Genomic DNA, 12,394 nt, shown 5'->3' with positions numbered 1-12,394 from the left:
CGAGCTGGTGACCGGTGTCCACGCGGCTCACACCATGTCCCCATCTCCTGCTGCGGGCCAGAATCGTTCAACGTGTCTCTACGTCACACAGAGGCTCCTCAGCAGGTTGCACTGATCTGAAACTTTTCACAGTAAATCTGCTTTGAAAGGTAGTTGATTTCTAGTCCATACCAGTTCTTGAAATTAAGCACCCCAAAGTGAAGCTGCTCTTTCCCACCCATTTTATCTCAAACGCCGAAGGTTGGTACCCGAGTCCACAGGAGCCCGGAGGGCAGCTCGAGTCTGTGGGAGGCGGCGCCGCGCCCCTCAAGCCCCACCTCCCCGCTCGCGCGGCGCCGCCTGGCCCTGCGCGTTCTCCGCTGCTACGGCAACCTGAGGCCGGCGTCCCCGTCTCCACGGCCCCAGAACGGCCGCAGGTGACTGGGTGAGACGCCCGACGGGCAGAACAAGAGGCGTCGGCATTGGCTGAGGCAGCGAAGGTTGGTGGCCGGAAGGAGCGTTTGACTGGAGCACCAACGGCGCTACGGGCAGCGATACCCCTGAGACTGAGGGGACAGGCGCGAGGTGGGGCCTAGGAGGACAGGCCCCGAACCAGAGTAGCGTGACCGCAGCAGAAACGATGAGATGCGCTTCGGCCTGAAGGAGGGGCCCTCCCTCGGGCGGTGAGTGAGTCGTAGAAAGCCTCCCTCCGCCGGCTCGCGGTTTCAGCAGGGTCTCCAGAGAGATGCCCGCGGGTGCTTGCGGAGCAGCCTGCGGCCTCGCAGTGAGCGCTCCTAGGCAGGAGGCAGGGCAGAGGGTGCGGGCTCTCGGGCTTGCGGGAGTCACTGTGAGCCAGTCTCTTAGCAGACGGGTGGTATTGGGCGGAAGGATGCTCGGTAAGTGTCATCGACGATGCGTGATGGTCCTTTCAGGTCCCTAAAGTACTTACTCTGTTTACAGGAAGCCTGAGTGTGTCTCTCCCAGTTTGCTCCTAAACCTCTGGAGACTCCTTCATAAAACCGTTTCTGGGCGTCGCTTCTCTGCCTTCCCGTTATATGGTGCTGTTCTGACATTCCCTCTGCTTCTCTGCTCCACGTGGGTGAGCCTGTCCAGTTCCATGCCTCCAGGCAACACACGTCTACTGATTCCTTGAAAACCTCCACCTTCAGCCTAGGCTGCTCCGCTCGCGCCAGACCCCAGAACCCAACTGCGAGTTAGCTCCACACGTGTGCAGGCTTAAACATCATCTTCCCTGTTCCCACGGAGTGTCTCGCCCTTGGATTCCTTATCCGAGGCACCAAGACACCAAAACCACATCTAGACAATTGACATTTACTGCCTCTGCTTCATTTCCACCAGTTATCAAGGCGGTGCCTTCTTCATAGCTGTCAAATCAGTTCCCACCTCACTGTCGCCCTTCTTGCATTATCATTTCCACCAGTATTTTGGTTAAATTCAACAAGGGTCCACCTTTCCCGACTGTCCCTATCCATTTTTCCATCTATTGGTAGACTGATGTTTCTTTAAAAACATACAAGGGCATTTCACTTCCTGCCGAGACTGCCTGTCATCCCATCCAGACTTCCTGGTTAGGCCTTCCCTCAGCAGGTCTGCCTTTGCTCCTAGAACAGCTGCCCTCTTTCCGGTGTGTGCCGATTCACCTGCTGCTCACGCTGCCTGCAGTGGGCTCCACTTCTGGACATTCCCCAACCCTGCCCTCACTCCCCAGTCACTGCGGGTCATGTGTCTGCTTCCTCCTCTAGACACACACTCTGAGGGCCGAGGCAAGGTCTGTCGTACTCACCATTTGTCATATCTGTCAGAGTACCCTGCGTGTAGCAGGGGCTCAATGAATGCTGGTTAAATGGATGATTCTCTAAAAGGAGAAGTTACTGTTTTTCATGGCATCCAGTAAAGCTTTTACCTATGAAAGATGAATGCTGAATTTACAGGTTTTACTTTGATTTCAAGATCCTTGGTGGTGAAAACTACTTCAATTCTCAATCTATATTTCATGCTATAATCATATTAATGGTAGCTGCTGTTATATGGCATAAGTTTAACATGGAAAACAGAGAGAGTACAGTGTAGTTTTGGAGAAGGAAATGGCAACCCACTCCAGTGTTCTTGCCTGGAGAATCCCATGGATGGAGAAGCCTGGTAGGCTGCAGTCCATGGGGTCGCACAGGGTCCGACACAACTGAAGCAACTTGGCAGTACAGTGTAGTTTGCAAGAGATGGGCTTTGAATCAGATATATTCAAACCCAAGTATATGGCTTTGAATCCTGGCTCCAACTGTTTGGCTTTGTGGCCCCTTGTCTGTGGCTTCTTTATCTGTGCAATGGGATAATAATAACACTCACCTCATAGAGTTATTTTAAAGACTAAATGACTTGATATAGGGAACTCAACCTGCTACTCTGTGACAACCTGGAGGGGTGGGATGGAATGGGGAGTGGGAGTGAGGGAGGTTCAAGAAGGAGGCGACACATGTATACTTATGGCTGATTCACGTTGTTGTATGGCAGAAATCAACACAACTGTAAAGCAATTATCCTCCAACTAAATTTTTTAAAAAATTAGAAACATTCACAAGGATGTTTATAGCTGCTTTAGTCACAATTACCAAATATCTGCAAACAACCAAGATGTCCTTCAGAGAGGGAATGGATAAATATACTGTGCTGCATCCAGACAATGGAATACTATTCATAGCTAAAAAGAAATTCAGGGACTTCCATGGTCTGGTGGTTAAGAGTGTGCTTGCCTGTGCAGGGGACATGGGTTCAGTCCTTGGTGGGAGACGATCCCACGTGCCTCGGAGCAACTAAGCCCACACACCATAACTACTGAAGCCTGGGAGCCTAGAGCCCATTCTCAGGAACAAGAGAAGTTACCACAACGAGAAGCCTGCACCCCACAACTGGAGGGTAGCCCCTACTCGCCACAACTAGAGAAAGCTCTCGCATAGCAACGAAGACGCAGTACAGGCAAAAATAAAAAGAAATGATTATTAAGCCATGGAAAGACATGGAGGAACCTTAAATGCATATTACTAAGAAGAGTAAGAAGCCAATCTGAAAAGGCTATATACTGTATAATTCCAACTATATGACATTCTGGAAAAGGCAAAACTATGGGGACAGTGAAAAGATCATTGGTTATCAGGGGTTAGCAGGCAGTGGAGGAGGAATAAGCAGGTAGAGCACAGATTTTTAGGGTGGATTTTTACATGCTCTGTATGAATCATAATGTTGTACATAGGTGTTGTACAGAGTTCACCATAGGTGTTGTACGTAGGATACAAAGTATCCTATGTCCATGGAGAATCCCATGGACACAGGAGCCTGGCAGGTACAGTTCATGGGGTAGCAAAGTGTCAGACCCTACTGAAATGACTAGCACACATGCACACATCCAGGCAGTATGGTGTGACTAGGTTATGGGATGATGTCCTAGAAATTGCACTTGACTGAACTAACTGGTTTTTACCTTTTGTGAACTGACCATGGAAATTTCACAATTCCACACTTCAGTGTTTCTTGTTCTGTGCCATCTGCAAGTAGTATTGATCATGAGGGAGGCTGTGCTATGTCTTTGGACATAATGCATGTATCCACCATTATGATGTCATACAGAGTATGTAAAAATCTATCCTAAAAATCTTCTGTGCTCTACCTGTTTGTTCCTCCTCCATGGCCTACTAACCCCTGATAACCAATGGTCTGTTGTACATAGGTGGTGAACTCTAAAGTAACCTATGGACTCTGGATAATAATGATGTGTTAATGTAGGTTCATCCTTGGGAATAACTGTGCCATCTGCAAGTAGTATTGATCATGAGGGAGGCTATGCTAGTGTGTAGGGGGGTACATGGGAAATCTCTATACCTCCCTGTCAAATTTGTGGTAAACCTAAAACTGCCCTAAAGAATAAAGTCTTTTAAAAGTAGAACAAGAAACACTGAAGTTGGAATTGTGAAATTTCCATGGTCAGTTCACAAAAGGTAAAAATCAGTTAGTTCAGTCAAGTGAATTTCTAGGACATCATCCTATAACCTAGTCACACCATACTGCTTGGATGTGTGCATGCGTGCTAGTCATTTCAGTAGGGTCTGACACTTTGCTACCCCATGAACTGTACCTGCCAGGCTCCTGTGTCCATGGGATTCTCCAAGCAAGTATAGTGGAGTGGGTAGCCATGCCCTCCTCCTGGGGGTCTTCCTGACCCAGGGATCAAATGTACATCTCTCATGTCTGCTGCATTGGCAGGCGGATTCTTTACCACTATGCTACCTGGGAAGTGCACACACTATACTGTACTACTTGATCACAAATTTCTGTGTACAGCAACAGCTCTGATACAGGTAAAGGACTCAAGTGAGAGCTTTGTGTGCATTTGATGAATCCAGGGTGCTCTGCCAGATAAGGATGGGGCAAAAGAAAGTGTAACCAGCAAAGTCTCAAGTAGGTGAAAGAAAGGCCTAGAATGTCACCCTGCCTGTCTGAGTCAAACAGACTTTGAGGATAGTCAGAGTAGACTGCATGGAGCCCTTGAAGAGGTGGAGAGGAGATAAACGTTTTCTGGGTGTCCAGCAGGGAGTGAAACCAAGACCCTGTGCTTTCAGAGCCCAGTTTCCCAAGGGTGGTAGCCCAGAATCCGTAGAACTCAGAGTCTCACCCCAGATGCCTGGGTTCAAATTGCAGCTCCGCCGCTGCTGTACACAGGGCCTCTGCTGCATTACTTAATCTTGGCACCTCAATTTCCCTGCATGTAAAATGAAGTTGTTGTGAGCCTTACATGAATCAGTAGAGACAAATTTCTTAGAACTATGGTGGGTATCATGGCATCCGGTCCCATCACTTCATGGCAAATAGATGGGGAAACAGTGGCTGACTTTATTTTTTGGGCTCCAAAATCACTGCAGATGGCGATTGCAGCAGTGAAATTAAAAGACGCTTACTCCTTGGAAGGAAAGTTATGACCAACCTAGACAGCATAGTAAAAAGCAGAGACATTACTTTGCCAACAAAGGTTGATCTAGTCAAGGCTATGGTTTTTTCCAGTGGTCATGTATGGATGTGAGAGTTGGACTATAAAGAAAGCTGAGCGCCGAAGAATTGATGCTTTTGAACTGTGATGTTGGAGAAGACTCTTGAGCATCCCTTGGACTGCTAGGAGATCCCACCAGTCCATCCTAGAGGAAATCAGTCCTGGGTGTTCACTGAAAGGACTGATGTTGAAGCTGAAACTTCCAATACTTTGGCCACCTGGTACGAAGAGCTGACTCATTGGAAAAGACCCTGATGCTAGGCAAGATTGAAGGCAGGAGGAGAAGGGGACGACAAAAGATGAGATGGCTGGATGGCATCACTGACTCAATGGACATGAGTTTGAGTAAACTCCGGGAGTTGGTGATGGACAGGGAGGCCTGGTGTGCTGCAGTTCATGGGGTTGCAAAGAGTCGGACGTGACTGAGTGACTGAACTGAACTGAACCGATGGTGGGTATGTAGGAAGTTCCATGTACATGTTGGCTCAGCAGTCCCCAACCTTTTTGGCACCGGGGACTAGTTTCATGAAAGACAATTTTTCCACAGACTGGGCAGCAATGAGGGAGGAGCGGGCGATGGTTTCAGGATTTATGATGTCACTGCTGATCTGAGCAGAGGCGGAGCTCGGGTAGTAAGGGAGTGGTATGTAGCGGCTGCAATACAGGTGAAGCTTGCCTAGCTCTCCTGTTGCTCACCTCCTGCTGTGCAGCCTGGTTCCTAACAGGCAGCAACAGGTACTGGCCCATGGCCTGGGGTTTGGGGGCCCTGTGTTAGCTGTTTCTATTATGCTTTGCTTGGGAGAGAGAGATAAAGAGATGAAAATAAAGCAGGATGTGGGGGATAGAAAGTGTCACCATGGGAACAGGTTGTATGGCTTAGATTTGGAAATGACTCTTACATTTTTGAGACCTGGTCTTCCACAGGAAAGTGAACTCTACATATACTCATATATCCGCCTGACATGTGTGATTAAAAAAAAAATCATGAAAATGAGCACTGAGTAAAATAGATGGTTTCTCATTTGGTAAAATGATGCTCATCCATATCTAGAGGTCAGAGTTCCCTTCATCTCAGCTGAAATCTGCAACAGTCATCATAAAGGTCATGCTCTCACACCCATGAGGTCAGCTCAATTCAGAGCTTATTCAGTCTTGTATTAGGAGTACTTATAGTTGACAATGGAGAAGGCAATGGCACCCCACTCCAGTACTCTTGTCTGGAAAATCCCATGGATGGAGGAGCCTGGTAGGCTGCAGTCCATGGGGTCGCTAAGAGTCGGACACGACTGAGCGACTTCATTTTCACTTTTCACTTGCATGCTTTGTAGAAGGAAATGGCAACCCATTCCAGTGTTCTTGCCTGGAGAATCCTAGGGACGGGGGAGCCTGATGGGCTGCTGTCTCTGGGGTCACACAGAGTCGGACACAACTGAAGCGACTTAGCAGCAGCAGCAGCAGTAGCAGCAGCAGCATAGTTGACAAGAAATCTAGCTTTATAACCCTCAAGAGAATCAAAACAACAAAATGACCATCAAATGGCACGTATCTAGAAGAGAGACTAAAAAACCCTTATACAAAAATTGAAATAAAGACAAGAGGCAGACTGGATAACGCACAGCAGCCTTGATGTTGATCCTGGGCCATCAGGGAAAAGTCACACAATATTTAGTGTATTTTGCATAAATGACAGGGAATTGTTAATTGATTTGAGAAAAATGTGTCTGAAGTAATATTTTATTATTAAGTTGATAAACATTTACCTAGAAAGTTCACTTGGGCAAATAGCAGGATAAAGGCAACCAAAAGGAAGAGTTAGTATAGAATTCAGTTAATAAGGAGGGTCCTGCCTGGCCTTAAATTCCTGCTCATCCACCAGGGACTTACAGCTCTGTGACTCCGAGAAATTACTTAACCTCTGTGGGCCTCAGTTCTTTGATCTGTGAAATGGGGACAGTACAGGTAGTTGCCTTATAGCTTTGTTAGATTTATATTAATATTGGTTAATGTATAGAAGCAAAGCAGTTGGACTGTGAAGAAGGCTGAGCGCCGAAGAATTGATGCTTTTGAACTGTGGTGTTGGAGAAGACTCTTGAGAGTCCCTTGGACTGCAAAGAGGTCCAACCAGTCCATTCTGAAGGAGGTCGGCCCTGGGTGTTCTTTGGAAGGAATGATGCTAAAGCTGAAACTCCAGTACTTCGGCCACCTCATGCGAAGAGTTGACTCATTGGAAAAGACTCTGATGTTGGGAAGGATTGGGGGCAAGAGGAGAAGGGGACGACAGAGGATGAGATGGCTGGATGGCATCACTGAGTCGATGGACGTGAGTCTGAGTGAACTCCGGGAGTTGGTGATGGACAGGGAGGCCTGGCGTGCTGCGATTCACGGGGTCGCAAAGAGTCGGACACGACTGAGCGACTGATCTGATCTGATCTGATCTGATAGAAGCAGAATGGTCCTGGCACAGGGCAAGCCCGCATAAACATTTGCTTTTATTGTTGTTACTGTTGCCAGATATGAGATCTTGGCCAAGTTACCGAAACTCAGTCAGTTCCATCATCTGTGAGCTGGAGATACAACCCAGCCTCATCCCAGGGTTGTGTAAGGATTAAATGAATACAGCAAAGTGCCTGTAATAGTAAATCCAAACTAACATCAGAGGTAACAAATTAAAATGAAGACTATTTGTGGCATTAAAAACAGTGGTTTTTTTTTTTTTTTCATTTTATGTCAGTGTTTGTCATTTGTGAACCAAAGTCAGTGAATACAGGTAAATGACTTCAAATAAGCATGACAATCTCTTCAAGCTGATGTAGCAGTAATATTACCAATAATAGTATTTAGAAAAACTGTCATAATAACACCTGAGCTAGCTACCGACAGCTTCTTTTGTTTTGTTTTGGGCCCTACCATGCAGCACGCGGGAATCTTAGTTCCCAAACCACATATCGAACTTGGACCAAGAGCAGTGGAAGTGCTAATCTCTGGACTACCAGGGAAGTGCCCTGGACAACTTTAAAAGAGTTTAGTTTTATTTCATCCTGACTACCATCTTATAATGGGGACATTATTGTTTCTGTTTTCTTGTAAATGAGGGAACTAATCATCAGAGAGGCCCAGGGACTGTCTGAGGTCACTCGGTGGGCAAGTAGACACCAGGTCTCCTCCACCGCTGCTGCATCCCAGTCAGGCAGCTGGAAGACTTCACCGCCCCAAGCCTGTTAGCATGCAACAGTGGAGACCACGGCATGCATACGACGTGTGTATGCGTGTGCATGGGCTACACTTGACATCAACGTCAATACTCATCTTTCCTGTAGGAAGTGTTATCGTCCCATTCGTGTATATTTGAGGCAGCCCATATTTAACACAGATATCTTACTTATTTTGTGGCTTCCATGTGTTTTTAAAGAGACTTTGGTAAAACCAACATTCTGTGACTAGATGCTGGTCAGCTAGGGCAGACATGTCCTTTGTGAGAGTTTTTTCATGATCTTTATTCTCCATCTATAAACAGTGATCCTCCAGTTATACCTGGAGCTTCCCGGTCACTTTCACTTGGGGTTTGTTTGTGCATTCATTCATTCAGCAATCATTTATTGAGCACTTGCATTTTGTTATAAACCAGCAGTGCTGAGCTGGATGCTGCGGATGAGCAAACTGTCACTCGCATCCCTGACTAGTGTATAGTAAGAGAAAGGAGCCAGATATGCATCTTTATTGAATTATTGCTGGAATCTGCCCCTTATTAAGAGCTTCAAGGCATGGAGATCAGAGAAAATTCCCTTGAGATGAATGAGACTTCCAGGCCTTTCAGCACTAATCTGGCCCTTCAGTCCAGGAAAAACGGGTCTGGGCCCAGGTCTGAGTGGAGCTGTTGGGAGCTGAGGCTTCATCTCACAGGACACTCATGGACCTCCTTATGTTTTGTTTTTATGCTGAGAGAAATGGGAAGCCCATGAAGGCTCAATTGGTCAGTTTTGTACCCAAAAAAAAAAAAAAAAATGCTTTCGATGCTATGCAGAGAACAGCTTTGTTGTTGGGAAGAGAGAGAAACTAGAGGTTGGGAGTCCATTTAGGAAGTGGTTCCTGCAGTTCAGGAACCAGGGGGTTCCTGCAGGGGGTGGTGATGCAGATGAGGGTATAAGTGGTGAGGATGCAGAGATGCAGACAGACAGGAACCACACTGAGTAGAAAAATAGAGATCTAATGAGTGAGGGCCTGAGGAAGAGGAAGTGTCATTTTCCCAAGGTTCATGCCCAAGCACTGCTCTTGATTTGAGACTATTTGAGACTCTTCTGTTTCAAATGTTAGCTGTAGCCCAGGAGGTCAGCATCAGCTCTCCAGCCCAGCTCATCTGCTCTGTTTCCTCCAACCCTACTCCACCTACCACCCCGTGCTCCTGATCCATCACACACACCTTTCCAGAACTCTTTCATCAGCCCCCACTGGGCTTTCTTTCCCTTAAACTCATTCAATTTATAACCTCCTTGAGAAACTAATTTTCTCTGCTTTTTGACCTTTCTAGGGTTCCTATTTACTTCCATGCATTAGGCTGACCTATAAGAAATTGTTCTTTTTTTTAAGGCCCCAATATCAGCAGTTTTGTGTTGCTTAACCTCCACGTTTCTGATTGCCTTCACAGCTGAGTTGTGGACAGATGCTTCTGAAGCCTCCAGTAGTGTCTTGTGCACAGAGCACAATAAATTAAATATGCACTTAATAAAGAAATATGATTAGACGAAGCAATTTTATTTTGTGGCTCAGAAAGTAATTCAGTGCTGCTGTTTGTTATGAACATCGATGTGTTCATCTGGTATTCTCTTTATTCTTTGAGGATCTGGTTGGTTGGGCTGAATGCACACTCGCTTATTATCATGATTTATTTCCATGAAGGCTGACTTTGTGGGGGAAGGCATTTTTTTTTTTTTAACCATGTCTTATTCAATACAGTAGCGTCAGTGTCTGCCATATAAGAAGAGATCAAAAATTGTTTCCAGAAGGAATGAATGAATATCATTGTCACCTTTCTCTGTCACACAGTATCAGAATTGAATGTAATCTTACTGTGTATGGAGGTCAGTGAATAAAGAGAAGTTTGATGTGCTACTTTAGTTGTTTTTATCGACTGGTTAATATAAGTTCTTTCTTCAAACCATCTGGACCTTTTTCCCTTTACAGTGTCCCTACTTAGTACATGGGTTTCAGGTTCACTTTCCCTCTCAGAGGCATCTTCTGCACTGTGTCACAAGTAGACCTGTGTGAGCAGCCACACGGGCCTGAGCACAGGCACAAACGCCACGCAGGGGCAGTTGAGGGGGCCCATAGGGGCTCTACCCTATCTGTGGGCATCATCCTTTGTCACAAAAGGCTTACTAATAAAATGGGAAATAAAGCTTGAAAATAGGAAAACGATAATGATGTCTGTTGCCATATATTCCTGTTAACTTTTTTTAAATTGGGATATAATTGCTTTACAATGTTGTGTTAGTTTCTGCTGTACAGTAAAGTGAATCAGCTGTGTGTATACATATATGCCCCCCCTCTGGGACCTCCCATTCCCCCCATCCCACCCCTCTAGGTCATCACAGAGCAGCGAGCGGAGCTCCCTGTGCTGTACAGCAGCTTCTCACTAGCCAGCTAATTTACTCATGGCGATGTATATGTGAAACAGCACTCTCAGCCCACCTTGGGTTAGATTCACCAGAAGATGATGAAAGCAGACACTTACAGGCACGTCTAACCTATGATGTTGTTTAGTCGCTCGGTCGTGCCCAATTCTTTTGCGACCCCGTGGACTGTAGCCCGCCAGGCTCCTCTGTCCATGGGATTCTCCAGGCAAGAACACTGGAGTGGGTTGCTGTGCCCTCCTCCAGGGGATCTTCCCGACCCAGGGATGGAACCCGCGTCTCCTGAACTGGCAGATTCTTTACTGCTGAGCCGTCTAACCTCTAGCAGTTGCTCAGTAAACATTCGGAGGAATGAGTGGGAGGCAGTCAGGATGCTCTTCTTATTTTTGGTTCTTTTATCCCCCAGGCACTTGTTTAAACAGAAAGCAGAAGGTTGTTTAAAGAACAAACTGTGCTAGGGAAGGTGTCAAGTCTGCTGACCCGGGCGCAAGGCCCTGACGATACTTGCCCTTCACCGCCGCCGCTTCTGCCAGTGGCAGTTCTGTTATAACTGCACCTTTGGCTCCGTGTGATGCTTAAGACTCACCACCTACCTAGTTCTCATGAGTGAACCTGGATGAGTGGGTGCATATTTGTAAGCACACCAAAGTCCAGGAGGTGAAGTTATGCAAGCATCGCTTGTCATATGTCAACCTTTGCTCTCATCTAAGGGCCAATGTCAACAAATTCTCCTCTTCCGTCTCCCTCTGAGCTGCCTTTAATATTCAGACCCTGAAGGGGAGCTGGACTTTGTTCTGTTTCTCTTCCTCAAAGTGCCTTATGGCCTCGACACATTTCCCTCTCTGAGCCTCTGTTTCTTCCTGTGTTCATTAAAGGCACTGAATCTTGATCGGCACCAGGGGACCTATCGGTCTGTTTTGCTTGTCCTATACTGGTATCTTGTTTTGCTTCATTTAAATAATATATTTATTTTATTTACTTGGCTGCTCTGGGTCTTAGTTGCAGCATACGAATCCTTAGTTACGGTATGTGGAATCTAGTCCCCTGACCATGGATCGAATCTGGGCCCCCTGCATTGGAAACATGGACTCTTAGCCACTGGACAAGCCCCTGTTATGCTTCATTTTTAATGTGCTTTTGAAACCCTTTAAGGAGGATGTACCATCTCAGGCCTCGCTGAAGCTCTGCTGCTTGGTCATCTACTCTGCGGGTGTCATTCATTTAAAGGTGTTCCTGAGAAGGCAATGGCACCCCACTCCAGTACACTTGCCTGGAAAATCCCATGGATGGAGGAGCCTGGTGGGCTGCAGTCCATGGGGTCGCTAAGAGTCGGACACGACTGAGCGACTTCACTTTCACTTTTCACTTGCATGCATTGGAGAAGGAAATGGCAACCCACTCCAGTGTTCTTGCCTGGAGAATCCCAGGGACGGGGGAGCCTGGTGGGCTGCCGTCTATGGGGTCACGCAGAGTCGGACACAACTGAAGCGACTTAGCAGCAGCAGTAGCAGTGAGCCTGGAAGGTGACATACCCCTGATACTACATGTTCCAGGAGGGCCTTTCTTGTGATAACTGTCTGTTCTGCTAACTCCACCCATATTTCCCACTGAGGAACCATAACAATATGATACAAGAATCAAGCCCATAGTTTAGAGACTCCCTTTGTGAGCTACAGTAGGTATGAACAAGTCCTATTTCTTAACAGTTCTTTTGCTTTTTGATCACTTAAAATTT

The 12,394-nt window shown here is 46.7% G+C and overlaps 1 protein-coding gene across 4 annotated transcripts in view; it reads left to right on the top strand.

Moving 5' to 3' along the window:
- The first annotated feature begins 350 nt into the window (after positions 1 to 350).
- The window catches only part of NEK10 (NIMA related kinase 10), a 263,826-nt gene continuing 251,782 nt past the window's right edge, over positions 351 to 12,394 (top strand). For 2 of the 4 annotated variants that reach the window (XM_070777296.1, XM_070777293.1), the window contains exon 1: positions 352 to 662. The gene's annotated coding sequence lies outside the window, so the exon portion shown is untranslated. Of the gene's footprint in view, positions 663 to 12,394 lie in introns of all 4 variants that reach the window. The other 2 variants (XM_070777294.1, XM_070777295.1) reach the window with 2 other exon arrangements.

Source organism: Bos indicus, chromosome 22 (genome assembly GCF_029378745.1).
Source record: "Bos indicus isolate NIAB-ARS_2022 breed Sahiwal x Tharparkar chromosome 22, NIAB-ARS_B.indTharparkar_mat_pri_1.0, whole genome shotgun sequence".
NCBI lineage: Eukaryota > Metazoa > Chordata > Mammalia > Artiodactyla > Bovidae > Bos > Bos indicus.
The sequence above is the reverse complement of the archived record's forward strand: the minus strand, read 5'-3'. Positions and strand labels throughout refer to the sequence as shown.